The sequence below is a fragment of the Oryctolagus cuniculus genome, chromosome 11, assembly GCF_964237555.1.
Source record: "Oryctolagus cuniculus chromosome 11, mOryCun1.1, whole genome shotgun sequence".
Classification (NCBI taxonomy): Eukaryota; Metazoa; Chordata; class Mammalia; order Lagomorpha; family Leporidae; genus Oryctolagus; species Oryctolagus cuniculus.
In genome coordinates, this window is record NC_091442.1 from 111,249,871 (window position 1) to 111,277,454 (window position 27,584).

Genomic DNA, 27,584 nt, shown 5'->3' on the forward strand with positions numbered 1-27,584 from the left:
TGAAGCCAGGAGCCATGAGCTTCTTCCAGGTCTCCCACGTGAGTGCAGGGGCCCGAGCACTTGGGCCATCTTTTGCTGCTTTCCCAGGTGCATTAGCAGGGAGCTAGATCAGAAGTGGAGCAGCCAGGATGCGAACCAGTGCTCTTTTGGGATGCTGGCACTGCATGCTGAGGCTTTACCCACCACATCACCGCACTGGCTCCCAGGCTGCCATTTTTATTATCCCTTTTTTTTTTTTTTTTTTTTTTTTTTTTTTTTTTTAAAGAAAAGGAGGTTCTGAGCAGTTAATTAACTTACCCAAGGATATCTAGGTTAATCTTAGATAAAGTCAGAATCTGAAACCATCCATGCGCACACATTCCCTAACTCATGGGACTCATATTCATGGACTAATGCATTGCTCTTCCAATTCTAATATTTCCAACTATACACTAATTTCTGAGCATGGGCTAAGGGTGATGAGATGGGAGCCCGTAGAGAAGAGCCACCCCTTGGCCACTTTCTCTGAGTGTTTCTGCTCTCACACTCACTGCTTCCTCTGCATATCTCCATCTTATGTCAACAATCGTCCTGTCAACAGAGTGCTGCCTCGAGGAACACCTGTTCCTCTGCCCCCAGAGCTGGACTATGACACTGGCCTTGGTCTCAGGTGCACCGCAGCATCTCAGGTGAGTCAGGCTTGGAGCCAGTCTCTTAGGGCAGCGATGTCCCTGGGATGTGGGTAGAGGTGAGTCTCCAGACCTGCCACGTAGGGTATCAGACCCACCTGGTGTCCTTACACCACTCCATCCTGCCACCTGTGGGAGATGCCCTCTTGCACTCATCACCAACACCATTTTACAGATTAGGAAACTGAGGCTCACGAAGGACCAGGGATGGAGCCGGGACAGGAATCACATTCATCTGCCACCCAGATGCTTTCCAATGTCTCAAGGTGTCATTGCTTACTCTTATATCACATGTTTGAGGCAAGAGTCCCAAAGCCCTATTTTAAAGAAAGGGAAACGGAAGCTCAGAGAGTTTAGATAACTCGCTAAAGATCTCACCACTAATAACTGTCGCCTTCCACAGCAAACCATTACCTTCGGAGCTGAACTCCTTATGCTGTTGGCCAATCTGAGAAACAAGGTGCTTCCTGGCCAAATGAAAGCCCAGTGGCACGCTAAGAAACAGAGCAGTCCTCCTGGAACACAACGCCGGGTGATAGAGAACCTCCTTGGGATGGTGACAGCTCCCTGAAATGATGGTGTGTGGCTTTGGTGTAATTTATTTGATCAATTTATCGAGCTCCTATCTAAATCATCACCCTAGCACAAATACATAAATTAGAGGCATGGGAAAAATACTACCACACACTTTGTCATTGTATATGATCATATCCCAAACTTGTAGAATCCTTCAGGAAAAAAACAAAAAACTAAAAAACACATCACCCATTCGGAGAGTGCAAGAATCAATCAATTCCACAGGCAACAAGCTTGGGACATTTGTGCAAAAACAATTAGATCTGAGAGGCGTGCCCTCTGCAGAGGAAGCTGTGCACGGAGTCCCCATGCTGTGACCCAGCTGGAGGCTTCATTTAACAACCACACACTGAGGGCAAGTTGCAAAGGGGAAGTATTGTCCTTGGGGGAGATGGTTCACAATGACTGAAGACCTCCAGTTGGTGCCATAGTGTTTCCTGGCATGGCAAAGAGTGCCATAGACTCAGAATTGACAAAAGGGAGACCCATCATTCACTGACTGCACTACGGTGGTTCTCTGAATTTCAGGAAATCACCTTCAGATACCTGAAAGTCCAAATTTTGCTGTGTGTGATACCTCATGCATTTTATTTTGCCTCTATTTACCTCTTCAGACAAACTGCCCAATTGCCACACTCCTGATAAACAAAATGTAGGGTTCTGCTACTTGGGTTCCCGCCTGTGTCTTGCCCCTTGGCAGGCAGTGACCTTGTGTGCCCATATAACCCACCCCCAGCACGAAGCTTCCTATGAATAACCTCAAGTCTAAATCACGATCTCATCTTCACGCACATCTGATTGAAGACATCTCTATTTAGTACTTCCCATGGGTAGTTTTGCCATGAGCTGAATTATACCCTTTAAAGTGGATAGACTGGTGGGTATTCAGGCATCCTCAGATCCCACTAGGAAATATCCATGTCTTAGATTAGCCCCAGAGCAGGGAATATGTAATCTCTAACACACAGTAGGTGTTCAGTAAGTGTCTGCTAGGGATGCGCTGGGTGACTCTCTCCAGTGTGGGAGACTGGCCAATGTTGGTGTGTGCTGGAGTCCCGGATTCTGCAGTCAGAAATCATGTTACCTTCACCCTCCCCTCAGCTCTGGGAACTCAGGCATCTGCCTCCTTGCATGGAAATCTGCAAAGATGGTCAACAGCACTAAAGAGTTTCTTTTACATGGGCATCCTGCTGAAGGCTTGGCCCCAGGATCTTCATCTCCAGAGAAGGACTAACTGGTCTGATTAACCTTCAGTCACATTATCTCAAGGAATTCTACTCTGACTTCTTTTCTCTCAAATTGCACCTGGGCTGCATTTCAGCATGTGTGCCAAGCCATTAAAAAACAAAACAAAACAAAATAAGCAAACAAAACACACTTAAGAGAGTCCACACAACAGACTCATAGAATGACAATCACTTTAATTAACACTCTGACCTCAGAATCAGCCCTTAAGGCTTCCTGGTCTGGCTGAAAAGCCTGAGAGCATTTCAGGCATGGAAAACCAAGATGCTGTGGCAAAAAATGTTCTACATGAAGGATCTCTGTGAGTGAGACCCCAGCAGAAAGAAGGGGCCATCAAAGAAGGAGGTACTCTTCTCTAAAGGGAGGAGAGAACTTCCACTTTGCTTATGGCCTTGTCCAAATACTGCTGGAGTTTGTGGACTCAAAAGACTTCCCTAGCCTTGGCAGCTCATGTCAAGAGCCCCTGGTGGTCAATGATGTCATACATAAGAGTGCTGATTGTTAAATTAACAACAGGAGTCACTGTGCACTAACTCCCCATGCAGGCCTCTGTCCTCAAAGAGTTGTATTATGAGAGTTAACTGTAAAACTAGTTCTCATTTTGTGTGTGTGTGTGTGTGTGTGTGTGTGTACAAATTGTTGAAATCTTTACTTAGCACAGAACTGGTCTTCTGTGTACGAAGTTAATTGAAAATGAACCTTAATGGAGAATAGTACTGGCAAGGGGAGAGGGAGGAGGAAGAGGAGGGGTTGAAGTGTGGGTGGGAGGGCGAGTATGGTGGGAATAATCACTATACTCCTAAAGTTGTACTTATGAAACTTGTATTCCTTAAAAAACAAATTAAAAAAAGAAAGTAAAAAACAAAACTTAATGAGCAACATGATCGTAGTTATTTTAATATTCACTGGTTGAGAATAATACACAGCTCTGAAGACCTCAATTTGCCTTCTAGATGGATTGATAAGCTGCACTACCCATTACTAACATGTTAGCAAAGACAGGTACTTGGCTGAGATCCCTCCAACCATGCTGGGTTTTTCATGTGGGTCCCCTGAGCTCACACCATCCCCCCTCCCCACAATGGTCTGTGTTTGCACAAAGGGAACCAGGTGGCTGGTAGGAAACGCTGTGGACTGACTGATCTGACTGCTAGTTTCCTCTTCCTGGCCCTGCCACTTTGCAGCTGTGTAGCCTCTAAACAATGATTTCACTTCTCTCTGCCTTGCTATGCAGCTCCTCTGGCTGTTGGGACTTCACGTATTTAAATGACCTCATACATGTTAAGACTGGGGGCTAGAACATATGCAGCACTGCCTAAGTGCTCACTACTCGGAAGCCTCACTGCCCAGCCAGAAGCAGAGGGGGGCGCTGCCATGGGCTCTCCCTGCGGGGGTCACTGAGCATACCTGACCCATTTGGGACCTCGGTTGGTCAAGGTCAAGGTGTAGGCGGCTGAGGGCCAAGCGCTTCAGAAATCCCCGGGGTTCTCCTCGGAAGCGCAGGTTCCTAGGTTTGCACCATCACTGGCAGCTGCTTCCCTGACTTCAAGGGTTTCTAGAAGGCGAGGTTTCCTGACTTCTCAGCCCTGTGTTTCTCCTGCCCATGGGTGACTCTGAGAGAGATGTGAGTTTACATAGCTTAGCCTCTTCATCCTTCCTCCAGGAGCCCACATACTAGCCTTAAATTTGCTCTTCCATGCATTGAGTTTTACGGGGCAGGGTCCCTGCCGATGAGGCTGACCAGCACCCTGTGAGACTGGGTGGGAAAGTGGGATTCTGAGTTTTGGTGTTGGCAAGCCAAGTCCCCCAATTTCACCTTCATCTGTAAAACAAGGTGACCTTTTGCTCTCACTTCTTTATCTCTAAATTTTTAATATCTGGCTCTGATATCATATGCTAATTCCCTCACACCTCAACCCTTCTGAATATGACTTCTGGCCTTGGGGTCCACCCAGAGGCATTTAAAACCCCTACTCCCTACCTAATTCAGATATACGCCGAAGTTTGGGAATTAGTGATTGGAGTCTATAAGCTCTGTCTTTTACTCAGTCAGGGAAAGGGTCCACCTGCAGAGCCCCCGGCACAGGATAAACTCCCATGGTGTCTACACCCACCTTACAGACCAGCAGAGTTCAACGGTGCTCTGCAGTGACAGAGCCAGACTGCCCGGGTTCAAATCCAGGCTCCTCCACTTCCTAGCTGGGTACATCTCTAGAGCAGCGGCTTAACCTCTCTGTGTATGCGTCTTCGTTTATTTGTAAAACAGAGTTAACAAATCATATATACCACAGGGTCTGATCTGTTTTGTCTACACTCAGGTTCATCTGTTGAGAAAGAAGCCATGCTTTGCTTTTTCAAACATTACCACTCAGGGTGCCCAGAAAGAGTAAACACACGGAGCAGGTATTTTGTTCTTATTGTTACACCTATCTTCCACTGCATCTGCCTGAACCTCTAGTCTCTGCCATCTCCCCGCTTAGTCAGCTGACATGGCCCTAACTCTGCTAAGGAATCAAAAACAAATAAAGCATACTTCTTGCCCTAGAGGCAGCCAGAAGAGGATAAAGACAAACAGTTACGAAGCTGTGTGTTACCTGTAGTGACAGAAACACTGATACATCGGAGGCATGGCAAGCAGGGGATGGTTGATTAAACTGATTCCAGGGGGCAGCGGGTGATGCCTGCTCAACACAGGGTGCTCCCTAGAGTCCTCTGCCTCATCCCCTCCTGCACGGCAGGCAGCACTGCCCCTCTCCTGCAGAGCTGCACACTCCCAAGCCTCACCCAAAGCTTTTCCTTCTATTTTAATTTAAGATTTATTTATTTGAGGGGGTGAAGGGAGGGAGGGGGGAGGCAGAGAGAGAGAGAGAAAGAGAGAGAGAGAGAGAGAGCTCCTATCTGCTGGTTCATTCGTCAAATGCTCACAATAGCCAGGCCTGGGCCAAGCGGAAGTCAGGAGCCAGGAACTCCAACCAGGCCTCCCACAGGAGTAGCAAGAATGCAAGTACTTGAGTCATCTTCTGCTGCCTCCTACAGTGAAATTAGCAGGAAGCTGAAGTCTGGAGCAGAGTAGGCACTCTGACAGGAGATATGGGCATCCTAATTGGTATCTTAACTACTAGGCCAAAAATTGGTCTCTTCAAAACCTTTCTAGCAAGAGTGCTGTCTAGGGGCCGGTGCTATGGCATAGCAGGTAAAGCTGCCGCCTGCAGTGCTGGCACACCATATGGGCGCCAGTTTGACTCCTGGCTGATCCACTTTGGATCCAGCTCTCTGCTATGGCCTGGGAAAGAAGTAGAAGATGGCCCAAGTCCTTGGGCCTCTGCACCTGCATGGGAGACCCAGAAGAAATTCCTGGCTCCTGGCTTTGGATCAGCCCAGCTCCAGCCATTGCAGCCATTTGGGAAGTGAATTAGTAGATGGAAGACACCCCCAACCCCACCTCTGCCTTTCAAATAAATAAATAAATCTTTAAAAAAAAAGAGTGCTGTCCAGAAACATCCATCCAGGAGAGAGGTCTCCTCTATGCCCTACTGATGGCATGAGTGAGAGAGGTCACCTTTTCTAGCTCTGTAATCCCCGCTCATCAGTCTGGTGGCATCTCAATCCTGGTCTCCAGAGGACCAAGTCTAATACCTTAACCTTGACGGTGCAAACATCCTCAGCCTGCTATCTCATTCAGGACCAAAGTCCCAGGGGACCTTTCCTGGGGAGAAGACACGGGTGGCCACAGAGTGCTGACTCGCTCCGCATTCTGCATCACTGGCCTCGTCTTCTTAGGAGTTATTACAATAAAACACCGTGACTAACAGAAAAGGCTTTGTCATTGTTTTCTGTGCTGGCCCTGTGGTTATGATTAAGTGCACTGTTCTCCGTCTTCCTTACTCTAGGCACAAGTTAACTTATGAAAATGAAGCTGTCTTCTTTGCTTATTCATACATCACCACTAACAGCCAGACAAGAGTGAACAAGCTTGCTATTCTGCTGGGGCCCCGTTGTCGGTGTCACCAGCCAGCAGACAGATAGCTCCAGGCTGGGAACTCCCCTCTCCCTCCTTCTGCTGCTTTGGCTTGAGGTACAGCTCCTGCTGTTCAGGAGGTGAGAATCCAGGAGCAGAGACAGAAAGTATTTTCATGGGTGCATCTGGTGTGGAAAGGTCAGACCGAGTGTCTACTGGGTATGGGGAAGGTAGCATTTAGAAGGACAAAAGGGTGGCTTGACCAAGTTTCCCCACCATGAAAAGTTAATAATAAAATCTACCTCTAAGGACATATGTGCAGGCCAAATAAGACAGGCAAATATCCAGCTCATGATGGATATCAACTAACTTCATCTCTCTTCCTCCTGCTGTGACAGCCACTGTTCATCACGTCTAGGTTTTCCTAGCCAAGTGCTGACACTGATTGTGTAGACTGGATTCTGCACAACGCAGCCCTTTGGCTTTTTGTTTCTGTCTTGCTGTCCCTTGCTCCTCTGCCATCCCACCCTTTGGATGCCAGTAGCTTCTATGACCCCAAGATCCCTCTGAACACACTCTCTGCCGTCTTCATGTAGTTCTTCTCTCTGCCTTGCCTCAAATGATGGTGCTTTCTGACTTCCATCCTTGGTTTTTCTCTCTTCTTCTTGCTCTACGATTCATTCATGGATGACGGGAGCTACACTAATGGCTTCAATCACCATTGAGTATAGGAGAGTCACTGATCTCCATCCCTGGCTCAGGCTTCTTTCCAGAGCCTCTTAACCCTTAAATCCAGCTATCAGCTCACCACCTTCACTGGGCTGGTCCTTTAAGATCTTCAGCTCAAACTGAGCAAGACCAGATTCACAATCTGTATCTCCTAAGCATGTTGTGAGCTCTGTCCTTGTTCTGGTTGGAAGCATCAAGATCTAACTTGTCAATGAAGCCAGGAACCCTGGAGTCAACCTTGACACTTTCCCCTGTTCATTTCTCATGAACTCAGCACAACCAAACCCTACAGCTCTACCTAAGGCGTATGCTCTACCATGGCCTCATCACCTTGTTGTCTTTACTTTACCTTAGCAGATTTGTACCGGATCACCTTGCCCTCAGGGTAGCCACAGACATATTTTGAGAGTATAAATTTTGATGACTTTGCTTCCTCAATTAAAAAGCTTAAATGATTGGTGTGTTTAGGTGGGGTGGTATTGTGGCATAAGGGGTAAAGCTGCCACCTGTAACAACAGCTTCCTGTATGGACACCCTTTCGTGTCTTGGCTGCTCTACTTCCAATCCAGCTCCCTGCTAATGTGGCTGTGAAGGCAGTGGAAGATGGCCTGAGTACATGGGCCCCTGCACCCATGTGGGAGACCCAAATGAAGCTCCTAGCTCCGCATTTTGGCTTGGTCCAGCCCTGGCTGTTGTGGCCATTCTGGGAATGAACCAGTAGATGGAAGACCTCTCTTTCTGTATCTCCCTCTCTCTAACTCTTTCAAATAAATACATATTAAATAAGTAAATCTTTAATAAAAAATGTTCCTGGGGTCCAGTAGTGTAAGAACTGATGGATAGATGGATAGATGGATAAATGAATAGAAGAATGGATGAAAAATAAATTTTATGTACAAACCACCATCCTAGCATATCTGGAACCGGTAAGCTCCATCTGAATGGAGTGGAAGTAGAGGTGAACTAGTTTATCTCTCTGGGTACACTCCAGGAGCAGGTGGCTCTTAGCCGTCTGTCTCCCTTTTCCCAGGGTACACATCGGAAGTCTACCAACCACTGGCCATGCATTTCATTTCTGGCCATGCTCATACTAGGTGAGCATTAAAATGTGAAGGCCAGAGGCTGTCCTGAGTACCAGCAGGGAACCCAACAAGGCCTTCCCTACCTCATATTTATTCTAATAAGCTACTTTACAATAGAAAAGCCTCTAACAGTACCATCCAATGCGTGTCTGAGTGCAGGATGTCTATAAGCAGAAAAGCATACCGTATCACATTATCATTTACTAAAACATCCTGAAAGGACGGCTGCGTGGCCGCAGGTGTCCCTGGCTGGTGAGCTGGAGAATAACAACACATCTCTGGGAAGATGCACACAAGAGGGTATTCAAACAGCCCTGAAAAGGTCGAAAAGGGCTGCTTCTGAACTTGCAAACTCGCAGCTCTGATGTCTGCAGCTCAGCTCAGCTCAGCTCAGCTCAGTGCACTGTGGGATCTCAGACACGCAGCCTGCAGAGGGCTGAGTGATGATGTGGAACCACCTCATTCTACAGACGGCACTGACAAAGGGAGGGAGGTGCATACGGGTGCAGTCCGGGAGGAACTAGGGCTCCCACTCAGATGTTAAACTCGGGGTTTCTTCTGTGCACCTCAACTTTGAGTGGCTTCTTCTTTGAAATTTAACAAAATTCTCACCTGCTTTGAATTGTACACTAGCTAGGCGACCTGGGGTAAACTCTGAGTTCTTCACTGTCCCCATCTGTAAAATGGTAATGGCATGGACTTCATGGGGCTTTGCTTGGACTCTTTCTTTTAAAATGTATACATACATACATATGTATTTAATATTTTATTTATTTATTTGAAAGTCAGAGTTATATATAGAGAGATATAGAAAGATATCAATTTTCCATCTGCTGGTTTACTCCCCAGATGTTTGCAATGGCCAAGGCTACGCCAGGAGCCAGGAGCCTCATCCAGGTCTCCCATATGGGAGCAGGGCCCAAGCACTTGGGCCATCCTTCGCTGCTTTTCCCAGGCCATTAGCAGGAAGCTGCATCAGAAATGGAGCAGCTGGGACAGAAACTGGCACCCACATGGGATACTGGTATCATGGACGGAAGCTTTAACCACTACACTGCTATGCCAGCCCCTAAAAATGTTTTTTAATATTTATTTATTTTTATTTATCCAAAAGCACAGGAGAGAGAGAGAGAGAGACAGGGTAGGGGAGGAGAGAGAGAGAGATTGAGAGAGAAAGAGAGAGCGAGAGCAAGAGCGAGAGCGAGAGCGAGAGCTCTTCCATCTGCTGGTTCATTCCCCAAATGGTTTCAATAGCTGAGACAGGGTCAGGCTTACATAGGAGCCAGGAAATCCATCTGAGTCTGTTATGTGGGTACCAATATCCTGAGTGCTTGAGCCATCACCTGATGCCTTCCAGGACATATTAGTTAGGAAGCTAGACTGGCAGCAGAGGCAGGACTCTATCCCAGGCACTCCCATACAGAATGTGGACTTAACACACTGCACCACACTGCCTGGCCCTTGCTGGGACTCAACCAGGTATATGTATCCTGGGTTTCTACTGCAAGTCTCCAGGATGGAATCCAGGTACTTGCTCTGACTGTCTCTCGTTTTGTCCCCTGGGGTTTCAATTACTTGATGAAGTACCCCTACACCCCAGCTTATTCACTGTTCAGCTTTCACTTAAAGAATAAGTGTCATTTAAAGGGAGATAGACTTTGCTTACCCTAAGCCAGGCCATCGTGGCCTTTAGAGTTCATCACCATGGACATATGCTGCCTGGCAAGAGAGAAACTTCCAAGCACTGGAGGAGTCTCTGGGTTTACCCTGCATGCAGCAGAAACTCACTGGGTAAATTTACTGCTAGAGACACCACAGTGACGGAAACAGATTCGGCCTCTGCCCTTTCCGATGCTGTGAACTTTACCCAGAGCTTCTCCAGTGCTTTGTCTGCCACGGGCCAGGCCCCACCTCCAATCTGGACAAAGCAGATTCTCCCAGGGTGGGGCCCCCTCCACTCAGCTGCATGGCAGGTCGGGGAGTTCTGGGAGTGGGCAGGCACCAGGAGGTATGCCTGGGGAGGGGGATCCTACATGGAGCAGAACACAGAAATCGATAGCCTCACAGCTCCCCTCCAAGCTGTGTGTGAGACCTCAATGCCAACAACGAGTTCCCCCAACATCCTCGCGAGCTGGAGGGTCGCCCAGCCGTGTTCTGCCACTTGGGCTCTGCGTGTGGGCAGCGCCAGGCAGGGGGCCCTGCTTCTCTGGGACAGGAATTTTCCGTGCATCGTCTGACCTGAGCAGGTGGGTGCTGTGCTGACTTCTCTCCCCCAGAAGGATCTCCGGGCTCTAGCGAGACAAAGCCACTTGTGAGAGTGCAGTGGGAGCAAGTGCCCAAGAGGGGACTGCATGCCCATCTCTGCTGCAAAGGCCATGTTTCTACACCTACACTCACAGTTACGCACGATCTGCAGACGGTTTCTCTCCCCAGGGGAGGGGCTACAGCTCCAAACGACACAGAGGATGGGTAGCAAGGTTGGTGCGGCCATAATGGACCAGCCCCTCTGGCACCTGACCCCCAGTTCCTGTGTGCGTTGCCACATGGGGCTGTGGGTCAGGGTTCAGGGCGGCCCAGAGGTCCTCGGGGCCCACGAGGGCACTCTGGGTGTCATTTCCTTCATCACTAATCCCAGGGCACTGGGCTTTGAGCACAGCCTACCTGGGTCCCCAGGGACAACACAGGAGGAAGGCCTAAGACACAGAAGTGAGTCTGCGACCCAACAGAAGCCCAGATGATGACTCCAACTGCTGAGATGCAAGAGCAGGTGCCCCACTGCGGAGACACCCCAGGACGGGCCCGTGTCACCGCACTGACTTAATTTACAGTTTAAAAACCCCTGCTCCATCTCAAATAATGATTGTTCCCCTTCTTCCTTCTGTAATCTCTGGTCTTTAGAAATGGGAAAAACTACAAAGGAACGTGGAACCTCTGGGCTCCATTCCAAGGCAGCTTTTATCACACCCGACTCCCAGGACGCGTGGCTGCTGTCACCTCTCCGACGGGGCCTCTGTCAGGGAAGCAGAACTGGCCTGAGTTCAGTAGCAACCTCTACCCATATCTCTTTTGAAAGAACACAACTGGCTGGCATTTTTCAGATATGTACTTAGCTCACAGGCGCCTCTTTGACTCAGTGTTGAGTACTGAGGAGTAGCTCTGTTTTTCTACAGGGGTTGAAAAAATTGGCGCTTGTTTACAGGATTATAGGGATAACGTGTATATTCTGGGTTTTCTTATCAAGACTTGCACAAACCGAACAAACTGCTTGTGAGCTTTGAATTTTAATTCTTTATAAGAAATCACGACTTTCTATCCTAAAGGTTGCTTTTCAGAGCAGAATGGAATGTTGTTCACTTCTGAGCATCATCATTATTACCGAAACGTTCTGGGTCTTAAGTCATTCATTTCTTTCACTGTGTCTTTATTAATGGAAGGCTCAGATAAGCAGCTGCACAGAAAAAGCTGGGTTTCACTGTTCATGGCAAGTTCAAGTCCTGGGCATTGTGGGAGACTGGATGATGAACTCATAGGTAACACAGTGCTCCAACCACTGAGAAAGGCTGAGGTTTCATTCAGGAGACAAGTACCATGACCCAAGAGGCAGACTGAACCATGTGTTACAACAGAGGTGTGTTAACAAAACTCAGACTTAAACAGGATACTTAAATACCATATGAGTATGAGATACTTCAAAACTTTTGTGGAGCAATGGAATTAAAAGAGAAATTTATTTTGGTGCAAAATATTTGGAAATCTACACATATGTGAAATCTTCAAAAAGTTAGTGGAAGGGGTCTTGTGTTATGGCACAGTCTGGTTTAAGCCACTGCCAGTGATAATGGCATCCCATACCCAACTTCCTGCTAATACCCTTGGGAAGGTAGCAGTTGATGGCCCAAGTACTTAGGCCCCTGGGGAGACCCAGACAGGTTCCAGGTTCAGCTGTGTCCTGGCCCAGCCCCAGCCCTGGCGATTGTGACCATTTGGGGAGTGAACCAGTGGATTAAAGGTCACTCTGTGTCTCTCCCTCTACCACTCTGCCTTTCAGGTAAATCAAATAAATCTTAAAAAAAAAAAGCTCATGGAAAATATGAATTATAAAAAGAAACTGCATAGATCCTAAAATGTTTTGCACCAGAATAAACTGACCTTTTAATTCCATTTCTATGGACTTTTGAAGTACCCTCGCAGAAGGTCCTTAGAGGTTAAAAATATCACACTTCGCAAAGAGCCTTAGTAGACCTGACCAAGCCCACTCCTATGAGTCTACCACTGCTGAGAATTCTCTCTTCCCAAGCCAAGGAAACCCAGCTGTAACAGTGGGCTGGTGGCTCTCTCCTGGCACGGCAGTAGAGCGCCTGCAGAAACCACACACAAGACCTTGCTTTGAAATAGTCCTGACATCCTTTCTGATGGAGACTGAACCAAGACAGTCACGCTCAGGGCAGAAAACAATTCCGTCTGGCAAAGTCGCAGCGGTGGTGGGGGGCACCGGCTGGGCAGAGCAAGGGAAGGGGCATGACTGACCACGTGCATGGCTGGGACCCCTGCATACAGAAGGCTCAGCTGGAAAATTTCTCAGCAAGGAGCTGGACGCTGCCCGCGAATCCAAATTTGCTCATTTGTCCCTTGAGCCATTTTGCCTGTCTATCTACTTACTCCTTTATCCACTCATCCATTATGGAACGGTTATTTTTGGTTGATTATATGGCAGTGCTCTGAGTTCCACATCACACACACACACACACACACACACTCACACGAGCCTGTCTCATGGGTACTTTCATTCTAGGGAAATGGACCCAGAGTAAAATGCTAAGTGGCGATAAGAGATGGCACAAAATGTGACAGAGGGATGGAGAGCAGGGGGCTTGGGAACGCATAGCTGGGGTGACATTTGAGGAGAAAAGGGACATCTCCCCTTGCTCAGAGGCACATCAGCGAAAGCAGAAAGAGTGGCAGATGAGCCCAGAGGCTGTGGTGCTGAGGCCTCCGGGACAGGGGCTGACAGTGGTCTCGAGGTGCCTGTCCCAGGGGAGCTGGCCACAGAACAGGCTGCTGCGCAGAACGCATCAGCGACAAGTGGCAGGGAGCATCTGCCTGGGGTGACATTTATTCCTTGGCTAGGGCTCGAAGCCACTGGAGACCAAACAGGCTGGAAGTTGTCTGGGTAGGGGGTGGAGCTGCCAGAGTAACCATTCGCAGCCACCAGTGGGAGGAAGCAGTGCCCACTCGGGCAGAGAAAGAGGGGTGCAGACAAATGGCACTGCCCCTGGGCCCAAAGGTTTGGGAATTTACGTGGGATCTCCCTGAAGATGGTGGCAGCCTTCTCTCCCTCTCTCTCTCTCTTTCTCTTTTTCTTTTTTGAGTCAAGATGATCAGTGTTCTAACATGTATGAGAGCTCACAAAACACCCATTTCTTTTTGCTGTCAGACATTAACCATTGATGTCTTGACACAGGCCCAGGAGAGAGGAGCCCCACGGGCTGGGGACTGCAGGCTGAAGGGCACTGAGAAACCACAGGATGCTTGGCCCACACTGGCCTGGCCTCCAGCTCCCCCACAGGGCAGGCTGCTGAGCAGAAGTACTGCCTAAACCCTGACCGCACTGAGAGAGAGAGGAGGAGACATTAAGTCATCTTTCATCTGCTGGTTCTCTCCCCAAATGGCTACAACAGCAAGGGCTAGGCCAGGCCAAAGCCAAGAGCCTGGAGCTCCACCTGGGTCTCTCATGTGGGTACTCAGGCCATCCTCTGATGCTTTCTGGGCACATTAGCAGGGAGGTAGATTAGACACAGAGCAGCCAGGGCTGCAACCGGTGCTCCGATATGGGACGGTGGCAGGGGACAGCTTAGCTATGTCACAGTGCTGGGATTGCATAAACAAGGCTAGCGTCTACAAATACTAACTGACAGAATAAAAAAGGGAGAGAACGATCCAACATGGGAAGCGAGATACACAGCACTCATAGAATGGCGGATGTCCTAAACAGCACTCTGGCCTCAGAATCAGCCTTTAAGGCATTTGGATCTGGCTGAAGAGCCCATGAGAGTATTTTAGGCATGGAAAGCCAAGACTCTCTGGCAAAAAAAAACAAAACAAAACAAAAAACCAACAAACAAAAAACAAACACCTAAATGAAAGATCTCTGCGAGTGAGATCCCAGTAGAAAGAACAGGCCATCAAAAAAGGAGGTACCTTTCTCTGAAGGGAGGAGAGAACTTCCACTTTGACTATAACCTTGTTTAAATAAGATCAAAATCGGTGAACTCAAAAGGCTTCCATAGTCTTGGCAACTCATGACAAGAGCCTAGGGAGATTACTGATGCCATAAACAAGAGTGTCAATTTGTTAAGTCAACAACAGGAGTCACTGTGCACTTACTCCTCATGTAGGATCTCTGTCCTTAATGTGTTGTACATTGTGATTTAATGCTATAACTAGTACTCAAACAGTATTTTACACTTTATGTTCTGTGTGGGTGCAAACTGTTGAAATCTTTACTTAATATATACTAAATTGATCTTCTGTATATAAAGAGAATTGAAAATGAATCTTGATGTGAATGGAATGGGAAAGAGAGCGGGAGTTGGGAGGGTTGTGGGTGGGAGAGAAATTATGGGGGGGGGGAAGCCACTGTAATCCATAAGCTGTACTTTGGAAATTTATATTTACTGAATAAAAGTTAAAAAAAAAAGTGCTAGGCCAAAACTGTCTCATTTTCCAGGCTCTTAGTGGGTCAGGGACAAGTCGACTCCATTGTCACTGTAGCTAATTCCCAGACATGTTTTAATGGATGGCCAGATATTTCAGTCAGTCTTTCAGAAGCATCCAAACTGTCTCCCTACTGGTGGTGAGAATCTATAACACTACAACACACACACAGGAAGTCAACTCCGGCCAGGGAGAGCAGAGTCTGCCTGTACCACAGGGAGGCAGGCCCTGCACGTGAACCTGGGCCTGGAGCAGGTGCACCATTCTATCTCTGTCTCTGTCTGCCTCCCTGTCATGACTCCTGGTTTCTTCATGTAGTCCTGGCTAGCTTCACTGAGGCGTGGCTTTGTTCTGATTTCAGGTCCCTGCTACCATTCCCGTTGTTGTATCTTATTCTACAGAGGTCTGGGTCCTCTCCAAGATCTCTCAGAATCCCAAACCAGAAAGATTCACTTTTGGGAAAGGCAATAAGGCATTTTCTTCTTTTCCTGGTACTTACTGAACATCACCATGGACTGGACTGAGCCACACTGAACCCACATGAGGACGATGCAACTAGGACATCAAAACGGACCAGGTTCCTAAGCAGGGGCTCAGACCTAATATCAAGTGAGCATCAGGCTAGCCAGCGAAGTCGGCATCACAAATACCCATCCCCAACAACCTGACACACGGCCAAGTGTCCTAGCCCTGATTCAACGCGTGGAGTCTCAAAGCTGTGTGTGCCGTCATCAATTAGACCAAAGAGACTTATGCCAGCCATGAAGCATATCAGCTTTGCACTCTAACAATTACAACTGCTATTTTCCAGGGCGCCCACAAACCCACGGATGATAGAATGGTTTACCACAGTAATCCCGTTCAAACCAGGCACACGTTGCTTAGAGCAGTCAGTGGAGTAGGGCTGTCGCCTAGTAACAGCTACCTGTTGGCATGTTTTGAGGACTTTGCCAGGGCTCCCTGGGTTCCTAAAGGGAGGGAATGGACGCCACAGATTGAGGTCTTGCTGCCCCTGCTTCCTTTCTTTCCAGCAGTGCTTGAAGATTAACCAATGCACATGGCATGCAGACAGCTTGCTAGGAGCAGTGTTGCCCGTGTCTACATAGCTCTCCTGTCACCAAGCGGGCTGTGTGCTTACCAAGTGAGCTCTGGTTGCTCTCGCACCTGTTTGTGCCAGTTCTTGCTGTTGCTGCAATGAAGTGCTCTCAGTAAATATTATGTAAATCTATTAATTAGGAGTGTGGAAAGAGAGTCTTTTGTCTGAAAACAAAATGGAACGCTTTTTAAAAAATTATTTGAAAGGCAGAGTTACAGAGAGGCAGAGAGAGAAAGACAAAGGTCTTCCACCCGCTGGTTCACTCCCCAGTTGAACACAATGGCCAAAGCTGCGCCGATACAAAGCCAGGAGCCAGGAGCTTCTTCCAGGTCTCCCACGTGGGTGCAGGGGCCCGAGGACTTGGGCCATCTTCTGCTGCTTTCCCAGGCCATAGCAGAGAGCTGGATCGGAAGTGGAGCAGCTGGGTCTCGAACCAGAGCCCATATGGGATGCCAGCGCTGCAGGCAGCGGCTTTACCTGTTACGCACCAGCCCCACGAAATGGAACTCTTATGATGTGACAAGTGCAATTTACTAAAACACTGTTGCTGTGCGAGACAGCTGGGAAAGGGAACACAAAAATCTCATCCTGCTCTGCGTTCCTGTGCCTCGTCAGGTTTTTAGAACAGTGCTCTGCTGGCACCGCGGCTCACTAGGCTAATCCTCCGCCTGCGGCGCCGGTACTCCGGGTTCTAGTCCCGGTCAGGGCGCTGGATTCTGTCCCAGTTGCTCCTCTTCCAGTCCAGCTCTCTGCTGTGGCCCAGAAGGGCAGTGGAGGATGGCCCAGGTGCTTGGGCCCTGCACCCCATGGGAGACCAGGAGAAGCACCTGGCTTCTGGCTTTGGATCAGCGCAGCGCCGGCCATGGCAGCCATTTGGGGAGTGAACTAACGGAAGGAAGACCTTTCTCTCTGTCTCTCTCTCTCACCGTCTAACTCTGCCTGTCAAAAACAAACAAACAAACAAACAGACAACAGTGCCTAAGAAATTGCAAGTGCAGACGGCGCTCGAGGTGCAGGACACAGGACTTCTCTTCGGTGGAAATGGCCTGAAAGAAAAGGCTGCGTCCATCTCCAGCCGCTCGCTCTTCACACAGCAATGGTTCTCTCCCTACCAGGCCGGCTGCCTTGTGACAGTCTGAGCGACAGCTACAGGCGACATTGAACACAAGCAACAAAAATACCGGTTTGGAACCAGGCACAACTGCTTTGAGACAAATAATCCCCAAATACCCTTCGAGTTCTGACACGCTAGGATTCTGCGGCTTCCGATTATTTCCCAGCTGCTTAAAGCCTAGGCGCCACCCCCCACCCCAGCAGTACCCAGGATCCTCCCTGTGATTGGAGGGCTCTGACCTACTCTATTTGCTGAATCAACATATCCCATTTTGGGTACTCTGAAATATTTCCCTGACAGGCCGATTCTGGATATACCGTGGTCCTTAACAGTTGACAAGCAAAGTTTTTGTGTTTGTTTGTGGCTTCAGAATCTCCGCCTAATCAAAGCGCGAACCGATTCCACGCATCTTATAAAGTCCCTTTTGCTTTTTGCCTTTGTGCTTAATCTTTTGCATTTCAATTAACTTTCCACGGAACTGTCATTGCCTGAAAGACATCCCAGAAATGGCAGGAACCTGTTCTAAACGCCACCTTTTAGCTCCTGAGAGATTCTAATTCCCTTCCACTTATGCAATTCCTGACTGCTGCTGACCCAGTAACTGAGGGGCAAGGCTCCTCGTGAGGACTCATTTTCCAGAGCTTGTTCGCGAGGCCGCTGCAGCGCTGAGCTATCAGAACTCAACATGGCATCCAGGCACCTTCTGCAGTGGTGTGGTCACGCGCCAGGTATCAGTGGAAAAGTGGAAGAAGGGGGCCCTGATCACATCAAACACACTTCTGCCATGCTCAAAAGTTGACCGTGCACTAGCACCCCGATCTGCACTCCTGCAGTCTAGGGGTTCCGTGGCTGGGGTGACTGTGCGACAACTTTTCCCTCCACTGACAGATGGTGGTCACTTGTACAGCATTGCTCAAGAACGGGGACACAAGTGCCTGAAGACGGACTTGAGAACAAGCTTCTCTGTGTGATGGATGTTAATTCAATACACAACACACGAACCTCTGCAAAGTGGAACGCATGGCTCTCATTAAGTGAAAACTGACTGCAGTACAACTATTGACCTCAGAGACCTCACAGAAAAGTACAGGAGAGCCAAGTGGATGCCTAAGAGACATAAGATGGTATCAAGTATGCCAAGTACGCCAAGACCTGAGAGAGAGAGAGAGAGCGAGCGAGCGAGCGAGAGAGGCCCTTATCTGCTTGTTTACTCCCCAGATGTCTGCACTAGCCCCAGAGCTGCAGCTGGGCAAAGAAACTCAATCCAGGTCTTCCATGTGGGTGGCAGGAACGCAGCTCCTGGAGCCATCACCCACTGTCTCCCAGTTAGCACTAGCAGGAAGCTGGATTTGGGAGCAGGGCCAGGGCACACACCCAGGCATGTGGATATGGGATGTGGTATTTAACCTGGTATCCTCACTGCTATGTCAAACACTTGTCTCTGAATTGAGACCTTTTACTGCTACTATTAGGGACTAAAACTGAAAAGGAAGAAGGGCCTTAACCTATGGACACAGAAGCCCAATTTTGAGTCATAGGTCCCACTTGCTAAACAAGAATCATGAAAACAATCCTTGCTCCACTTATCCCTTGGGGTGTTTAAAGACCACAACAGCAACGAAAAAGATAATAAATAGTTAGGGCCAGCATTGTCGCATCCCAAGAGGGTGCCAGTTCCTGTCCCGGCTGGTCCATTTCTGATCCAGCTCCTTACTAAAGCCCTGGGATAAAGCAGTGGAAGACGGTCCACATGTCTGGGAGACATGGGAGACCCAGATGAAGCTCCTGGCTCCTGGCTCTGGCCTGGCTCAGCCCTGACCATTGTGGCCATTTGGGCAGTGAGCCAGCTGATGGAAGATCTTTTTTTCTCTTCCATTCTCTATCACTCTTTCAAATAAAAATATGAATAAAAATCTTAAAATAATAAATAGAAATATCTACTAGATACTGAGTATTACACAGGGCATGTATAAACATGGCTTCATATAATGTCTCCCAGTAACCCTGGAAGGCAGGCACTATTACCGCTTCTGCTGGTTCATTCCCCAAATGCCTGCAATAGCTGGGGCTGGGGCAGGCCAAAGGGAAAAGCCAGGAAGTATACCTGGGTCTCCCACATGGGTGGCAGAGACTCAAGTATTTATGCCATCGCCCACTCCCTCTCTGGGTAGCATTAGCAAGAAGCTATCAGAAGCTGGGAGCTGGGATTCTAACCAGGCAGTTAGACATGGGATGTGGGTATCTCAAGTGGCGGAAGCGGGATCTGACCTTCTTCTGAGACTTGTCTCCTGTACAGAGTTCTGCTTGCTGGTCTCTTCTCTATGGCACCTGCTGGCCCAGACTTAAATGCTCTGCCATAACACCAGTTCCTATGAATTCGAGTTTTTTAAAGAACTCCCTGGGCACTTTGGCATCAGACACTATGGAGGACAATAAGTCCTGGAAAACGGAACTCTGGCACAAATCAGCCTAAAAATGCTGGTTCCAAATACACACACGTACGTGCCTAAAAACACAGGGAACAGATGAGCAGGCAAGAACACAAGGCAAACCCTCAGTCCATAAAGACAGCGCTAAGACAGCCCTGGGAAGTCAGCAGACTGAACGCCATTCCTAATGAGGGAACCTGTCTATTGTGAGTCATGGGTTTGAAGGGGCCCAACACAGGCAAAGGAGACAAAGGACTGGGCAAGAGCACCCAGGAGAACAAATCATACATGTCCCACCCTTGGTGGTTGCTGTGGTATGGACAGTGGCTTGGGTTTCCCCAGAAGGTTCATGAATAAGGCCTTGGAGCAGGGTGGTAATGCTGGGAGGTTGGGCCTGGTAGGTGGTCCTCGGGCCAAAGGGGACACGCTCTCAGAAGGGACTGGACGATCCTGGTCTCCCTCCCTGTGTCTGGACTGAGATGGAATCATTTGCTCATTCCTGTATGCACTCTTGCCACTGCTATCTGCCTGATGTGATGCAATGAAGATCTGAGCTGGTGCCAATGGAACGCTCATGAACCTCCAAGACTGTGAACGCCTTTCCTCGTTACAAAGTTGGCTGCGTCGAGGAGTTCACTGTGACAATGCTAACCTACTGCAGTGAGTGCGTCACTAGTGGACTGTCCTATAGGAGTGGACAGGAAAGCTGTCTGCTCGGTCTGGGGTCTGGGAGAAAGACAGTGATCTCCACTGGTAATTCTCAACTCTGGGCCCTCACTCTCATGTGGCTGGGGGCCAGCCTTCACGGCTACTTCACTGGTCTGAAAACTACCGTGCACCTTGTTCTTGGCAGATGCAATCATACACCCTACCTGGAAGATAGCATTTCCAAACCTAGCCTCAAAGAATTCCCACAAATACATATCCAAGGAATGTGAGCTCACCATCCCACATGTGACAACAATAAACACCAATCAAAAGACACACACTGCACGTGTAACAGTGCTTGGACCTCCAAAGGTGGGTAACTTGAATTACTGTAGAGAGAAGGTAAGGGAAATCTATGCAATAGGATTTACAGAAATATTTATATTTCTGCAATAGGATTTATAGCAGGAAGTGGGCAGTGGCTTCCCAAGGGCAGGGAGTTCTCCCACTGAATGGCTCACAGCAGTGACTCATTTCTAATGAATGGAACAAGATAGCAATGATGCTATGAGACTCTGGAATTTAGGTAACAAAAAAGATAGAACCTGTGCTGGACACACTCTCTCATTGTTCACTCACTTAGGGAAAAGCCATACCCCATATTGTAAGGACAATCACAGTTGTGGAGAAGCCCAGGGAGAGGAAAGCTCTGTGGGCAAGCCACCTTGGAAGTCAATTATCCAGCCCATGCTGATGGATGACAGGGCTGGACACAGGATTCCCCATTGAGAATTGCCTTGCTGAGCCTCTTAAGAGCAGAAACCACAAGACACAGAAAATGACTCATTTTAAGCATCCAGGTTTTATTGTAATTTGTTAGGTGGGAATAGTTCACTATACAGGGTATAAAAAAAAGCCTGACAAAAGAACAAGAAAGCTGTCAAAAATGACTGGGTGCATTGAAAAGCAACCAAGTCAAAGTTGTGGAGATGAAGGAATGAGTGGCAGCTGACTTAGCAACAGGAACCATGTGAGCCTTGAGAGAGTGGAACGATGTGTTCGGTGTGCCGAGAGACAACAGCGTCGAACTACACCCTCCAGGACAGCAAAATACAGACATCCGTCAGAGAACCAGAATCACATCTTAGCAGCAAGGAGACATGTGCTAAGGGAACTTTAACAGACTTCGGGAACGAGGAAAATGACTCCAGAAGGCAAGTACGAAACGTGAGAGAGAACAGTGAGAAAAGAAAACATCAACTTCACCCACAAAGTTCATGAAACACGTCAATGGAGAGCCAACAGTGATATCCAATGAAAGAAATGAGGGGAAAACCAAGACAGAGCACGCGTGCTTTGACGAGCATGGGACCCGGGAGGAGGTGACAGCACACAGGGCGTTTTAAGTTCTCACATTGATTAGTAGGAGGAAAGGGAAGATAATACTTTCAGACTTTGTGTTAAATACGTGCATGAAGATTCCTAGTATATAACTTTAGGGTAAACTTGGGGTGAGAAATAAAAACTAAGCTCAGTGCAAAGAAGGTAAGAAAGACAGAGAGCCAGTGCGAGCGGAGCAAACAGAAAACATAGCATCCAATGGGAGAAACGGTCTAGCCACAACAGTCACAGCAATGCAGTAAACACATTCTCCTGCATGAAAGGGCTTCACATGGAAATTTTTAAAAAATATTTATATATATATATTTTTTTTCATATACTTGAAAGAGCCAAAGCGAGAGGGAGAGAAAGAGCTGCTCTCCACTGTTTCACCTCCCAAATGCCCACAACAGCCATGGGCGGGCTGGGTTGAACCCAGGTGTCTGGAACTCCATCTGGGTCAGACACAGGACGCGAGTGTCCCGAGCAGCAGTTCAGCCTCCTGTGCCACAAAAGTCCGCCTTCATACACAAATTTTTACAAAATGCAGCTTTAGGTTATTTAAAAGAAAAACCTTTAAAATAAAAAGATAGAAAAAGACAGAAAAGGCAAATGTAAATCAAAAGGAAACTCCTGTATTTGTATTAAAGACACAGATTTCAAAGTAAAACACATTACTAGATGATAGTGTTTAGTTAGAGGAAATCAAAACCTATTCATAAATAATTGAAATTAATAACAGAGTATAGATTTCTGGATGTAACACCAATATACAAAAGCTAATAGCTGTTTTCTTGAATACTATCAGTTGATAAAGAATACATTATTAAAACAACATTTGCAGGGCTAGAACTGTGGCATAGCAGGTATTTCTGCAATGTCGGCATCCCATATGGGCACCAGTTTGAGTCTTGGCTGCTCCACTTCCCATCCAGCTCTCGGCTATGGCCTGGGAAATCAGTAGAAGATGGCCCATGTCCTTGGGCTCCAGCCCCCGGCATGGGAGACCTGGAAGAAGCTCCTGGCTCCTGGTTTTGGATCAGTGCAGCTCTGGCTGTTGTGGCCAACTGGGGAGTGAACCAGCAGATGGAAGACCTCTCTCTGTCTTTCAAATAACTCTGTTTCTGTCTCTGCCTCTCTGTAACTCTACCTTTCAAATAAATTATATATATAATTATATATTATATAGTATATATACTACATATATGCTATATATAGTATATAATATTATATATTTATATATAATATATATTCCATACCCAGGAATACATATAATAAGAAATGCAAGACTTGTATGGGGAGTATTATAAAACATTACTGAAAGATGCTAAAGAACAACAAATTAAATTAAAATAGTGACAAACCATGTTGATGACTCATTACTATAAATATAACAATTCTCATCAAATGGATTCATAGGCAATAAAATCCCAATCCCAATCCCAGTGTATGTGTGTGTGCACTTTCATGTATGCACATATGCATGGAAGCTGCCACATTTATTCTAAACTACATATAATAAGAATAGTTGGGGCTGGGCATTGTGGCACAGTAGGAAAGCATAATAATCTAAAGATGATGTGGTATTCACATGAGGATACACACACAGACCAGTGGGATTTGTTCATGCACATACAGGTACTTGATTTCTGACAAATAAGTGAGGGAAACTGTAGGAGAGAGCTTGGCATCACTATACCACAATTATCTGACACAGGCCATGAAGAATAGAAGGTGTGTTTAGCTCACAGCTTTGGAGGTTCAAGGGCACAGCACCTGCATGGGTCAGTTCTGCAGAGGATCCTCTCTGTCTGCTGAGTCACATTAGACAGATCACCAGGGCAGGAACGCAAAGGACCATCACATGTTGAATAGGAAGCAGAGAGAGCAGGGGAGGCCAGGCTTGATCCTCCTTAGAAGAACCACCAACAGGTCCTATGAGAACTACCTCGCACTCCCAAAGACGAAGGACCGCCCACCAGGTCCCTCCTCTTAAAGGTACCAGCACTTCCCTGGGGACCAAGCCTCCAACAACACAGATACTTGAAGGACACCCAAGCCATATCCCAATCACACCAGAAAGGTGATGTGAAAAATTATCCTGGGGCAGTTACCACACAAAATAAACAAAAATAAAATAAAAAACAAATCAGTTTATCCATACCTCATAGAGGAATCAATCCCATATAAATAAAGGACTTCATTGTGAAGAGAAAAAAAGCTCTCAAAATCTCAAAATAAAATTTAGAGAGTATTTTTATGGTCCCAAGTTATAGGCTACTTTCTTAAACCAAAACCAAAAACTTGTAAACCATAAAGAAAACTACTTATAAATTCAACTACACTACAGTTCAGAACCTCAGTGTATGAAAAGACGACACCACAACAATGGAAACACATGCAATAAACTGGGGTGGTATTTGCTGCATAGGACACTGGTAGAGGCTAAATATCCAGAATATATAAAGAGTGGCTAAAAACAAATAAGGAAAAGATGACAGCACAGTATAAAAATGGGCAAAAGACAAATGTATCTCAGAATAGAACAGACAATCAACAAGTAAACCACGGTAGATACATACAAGCACAGTAGAAAGACAAAAATTCAAATGTCCTAGTTGGGTATCATTCTTCACTCCCTGGACTGGCAAATATGCTAAAAAGCACAGCCTTGAGTAAGTACTGGCTGAGACAGGCAGCAATCTCCATCACCAGGATCAGAGTGTGAGCTGGAACCACAACTTTGGGAAAACACTGACAATCACTAATAGAGCTGAGTACATGAGGGTACTTCAAAAGGGCTTTGGAAAATGGAATCCAAAGTTTACTTCGGTGCAAAAATTCATGAAATCTGTGCATATGAGGGGTCTTTAAAAAGTTCATGGAAAATGCCTATTATGAGAAAACTATATACGGTTTATAAATATTCTTGAACTAAAATTAACCTATCTTTTAACTGTATGTTCCACTAGCTTTTTGAAGTATTCAAGTACTTATTTTTTTTTCTGACACACTGCAGTGCTACATGTAACCTCTCAGGAAAACATGAGATATTTGTCCTAGGAGATATATAAATAAAACTCAGAGAAGTATTGCTGGGAATAGCATAGAATGGTAAACACAGTGCCAAGAGCATAACATGGATAAATACATTGTGACTTCTTCATGTGAAACAAATGATCTCAATTTACATGCTGCAACAATGATGCATTTCTCTAATGGAGGTTGCATAAAAAAAAGTCACAGAAGCATTAGTGCAGACTGCTTGTACTTACACAGAATTAAAAGAGGCAGAATAAATAATAATACATCATTTGGGAACATGATATTACAGTACAGAGAAGAGCAAAAGTGATAAAGACAAAATTCAGAATAAAGGTTCACTGCAGGGCAAAGAGCAAATAAGCTTCTGGGGTTTTGATGAGGGTTTGAGAGCAATATGATACATATGTGGATGTGAGGTTTGCTACTTTTTCTTTAAAAAGATTTATTTATTTATTTGAAAGTCGGCAATACAGAGACAGAGGGAGAGGCAGAGAAGTATCTTCCATCCAGGGGTTTGCTCCATAGATGGTTGCAACAGACAGGGCTTGGCCAGACCAAAACCAGCATTTAAGAGCTTCATCTGAGTCTCCCACGTGGCTGGCAGGGCCCAGGCACTTGGGCCATCTTCCACTGCTTTCCCAGGCCATTAGCAGGGCACTGGATTGGAAGGGGAGCAGACAGGACTTGAACATCTCCTTCTGAGATGCCAGGGTTGCAGGCGGCAGCTTCATCCACTATGCCAGAACGCCAGCCCCAGGTTTGTTATGCTTTAAACAGCATCTCTCTGTACACAACACATATCATGTTTTAAATATACAAACAAAAACAAAAATGATAATAAATGTCAATAAGCCAAACAAACTCAGGGGTTGTGAGTAAACTTTCCAGGGGATTCTACAGAGCATCTCCAGGTTGGTGTCAGTAGCTTCAGGTGTCTTGGGTGTTTATTGGCACATCTGCCTTCCTGTTTAGACCATGCACCCAGTAATTGGCCTGCACTGCTGGGTGACATGAACATTCACTGAAAGGATGGATAATGGGGACCGCCCCCCACTAGTGTTGCTCAATGTAGAAGCCGCAAGTCAACCCTGATTCGTCCCTCTCTCTTTTTTGTTCTCACCAACTGCATCCTAGGGAACTTCAAAGCCTGTCCCAGATCCTGCCCCTGACTCTGCTGGCTGCCTCCCATGCTGCCCTGCCTGTCTCCTCCAGTCCACTCTCTCCAATGCAGATTCCACCAGTCTCCTGCTTTAGAACTCCAACTGAACATGAAAAACCAGTCGTCATGACAGTGCACAGATCCTGAACCCTGCCCCCTGTCCTGCCTCATTGCCTTCACTGTACTCCTGCCAGGTTGGACTCTCACCTCTCCAGGGCCAGTTGCTCTCTGCCACTCAAGGCCAACACATATGCTGACGCACCCCCAGGCTCTTCCCAGGGTCAGCTTCTTGGTCCAGCCTCAATTTCTCCTCCTCCAAGAAGCCTTCCTTCATGTTCCTCTTTCCCAGTGGCTGTGGCCACCATGCCTTATTTTCTGTCTCTCCATTTTCTGCAGAGCCTTCACCACGTTTATAGTTTTTCCTTGCTGTCCTCTTTCCCTGTTTCACATTTGAGCACAGGTATTAAGGGAAGCCTATGACTTAGTGGTTACTCGATCTCTAGGACCCAGTGGCATCCGGAATATAGCAGGTGCTCAATGAATGTTGCGGGGGGTAAAAAGGAAGGCTAGAGTCAGGCTGAAGATGCTCCTTAGACAAGATGAGACCCTTGGCTGGGAGATATTTCTCCTTTTTCTGATTTCCTTACATCACTCAAACACCCACTTTGCCAAGGAAAGAACCCCTCCTTGTAGGAAGGAGAGCAGAGGCAGCAGGTCTGGCCCTGTTCCCCTCCGATTTTTCTCTGCTCTTCCTGTTCTGCATACATCCCCAACACTCCCCTCCTCAACATCCCCCACATATACCACACAACACATCCCAGTCCTCCCCCCAACTCCACGCACACACCGTAAGAGTTAGTTCCAGGGCTGGTATTGTAGCACAGCAGGTTAAGCCAATGCCTGCAACACTGGCATCTCATATGGGTGCCGGTTCAGACCCTGGTTGCTCCATTTCCCATCCAGCTTCCTGCTGATAAGCCTGGGAAGGCAGTGGGAGATGGCCCAAGTGCTTAGGCCCCTGCCTATGCCTATGAGAGACCCAGATGGAGCTTCAGGCTGCTGGCTTCGGCCTGGCCCCGTCGTGGAACCAACGGATGGAAGATCAATCTCTCTATCTCATCCTCTCTCACTCTCTGTGACACTCTGCCTTTTAAATAAATAAATACATAAAATCTTAAAATAAAAGTCTGTTCCACAAATGGCAAGAGAACACTCAGAAACAGCAAGGAGAAAAAAATGGACCTCAAAATTATTTAAAAAAAAACTTTCCTTATGCTGATTCGATTTGCCATCACTTCTAAAGGAAGCTTAGTCAGTCAACTGTCTCTTGCATTCTGCGTGGGGCAGGTATTGGACAGGTGTTAATTCCAAGGAAAAGCTTGGCAGGTGCCCTCTCTCTCTGCTCAGCCACCCCATGGCTGTCTAGTATCTGTACCCACTGATGAGTGCTTAGTGTTGAGACAGTCCTCAAAAGGAAATAATAATCCACAGGAAATGCTGCTGGCTGACAGGGGACTCAGTAATTACTGGCAAAATTTCTGCAGTCTTGTGAGTCATCGTCGTCAGTAATTCTACCCCCTTTCCTTTAACTGCTGTATATTGCAATGTTTTATTGTAACTCATTCATAGAGAGAGTCGAAAGAAAAGGTCTCCAGAGCTTTGTTCAAGGGATGCAAGTTTAAAAGCACACAGGTGAAGGATTCACAGAAGGTTCGAGTTTCATTAAGTAGACGTGTGGATG

The 27,584-nt window shown here is 47.1% G+C and overlaps 1 protein-coding gene across 5 annotated transcripts in view; it reads right to left on the minus strand.

The window, feature by feature from the left end:
• Positions 1 to 27,584, minus strand: part of LARGE1 (LARGE xylosyl- and glucuronyltransferase 1) — a 565,741-nt gene that overhangs the window by 123,819 nt on the left and 414,338 nt on the right. The window lies entirely within an intron of this gene.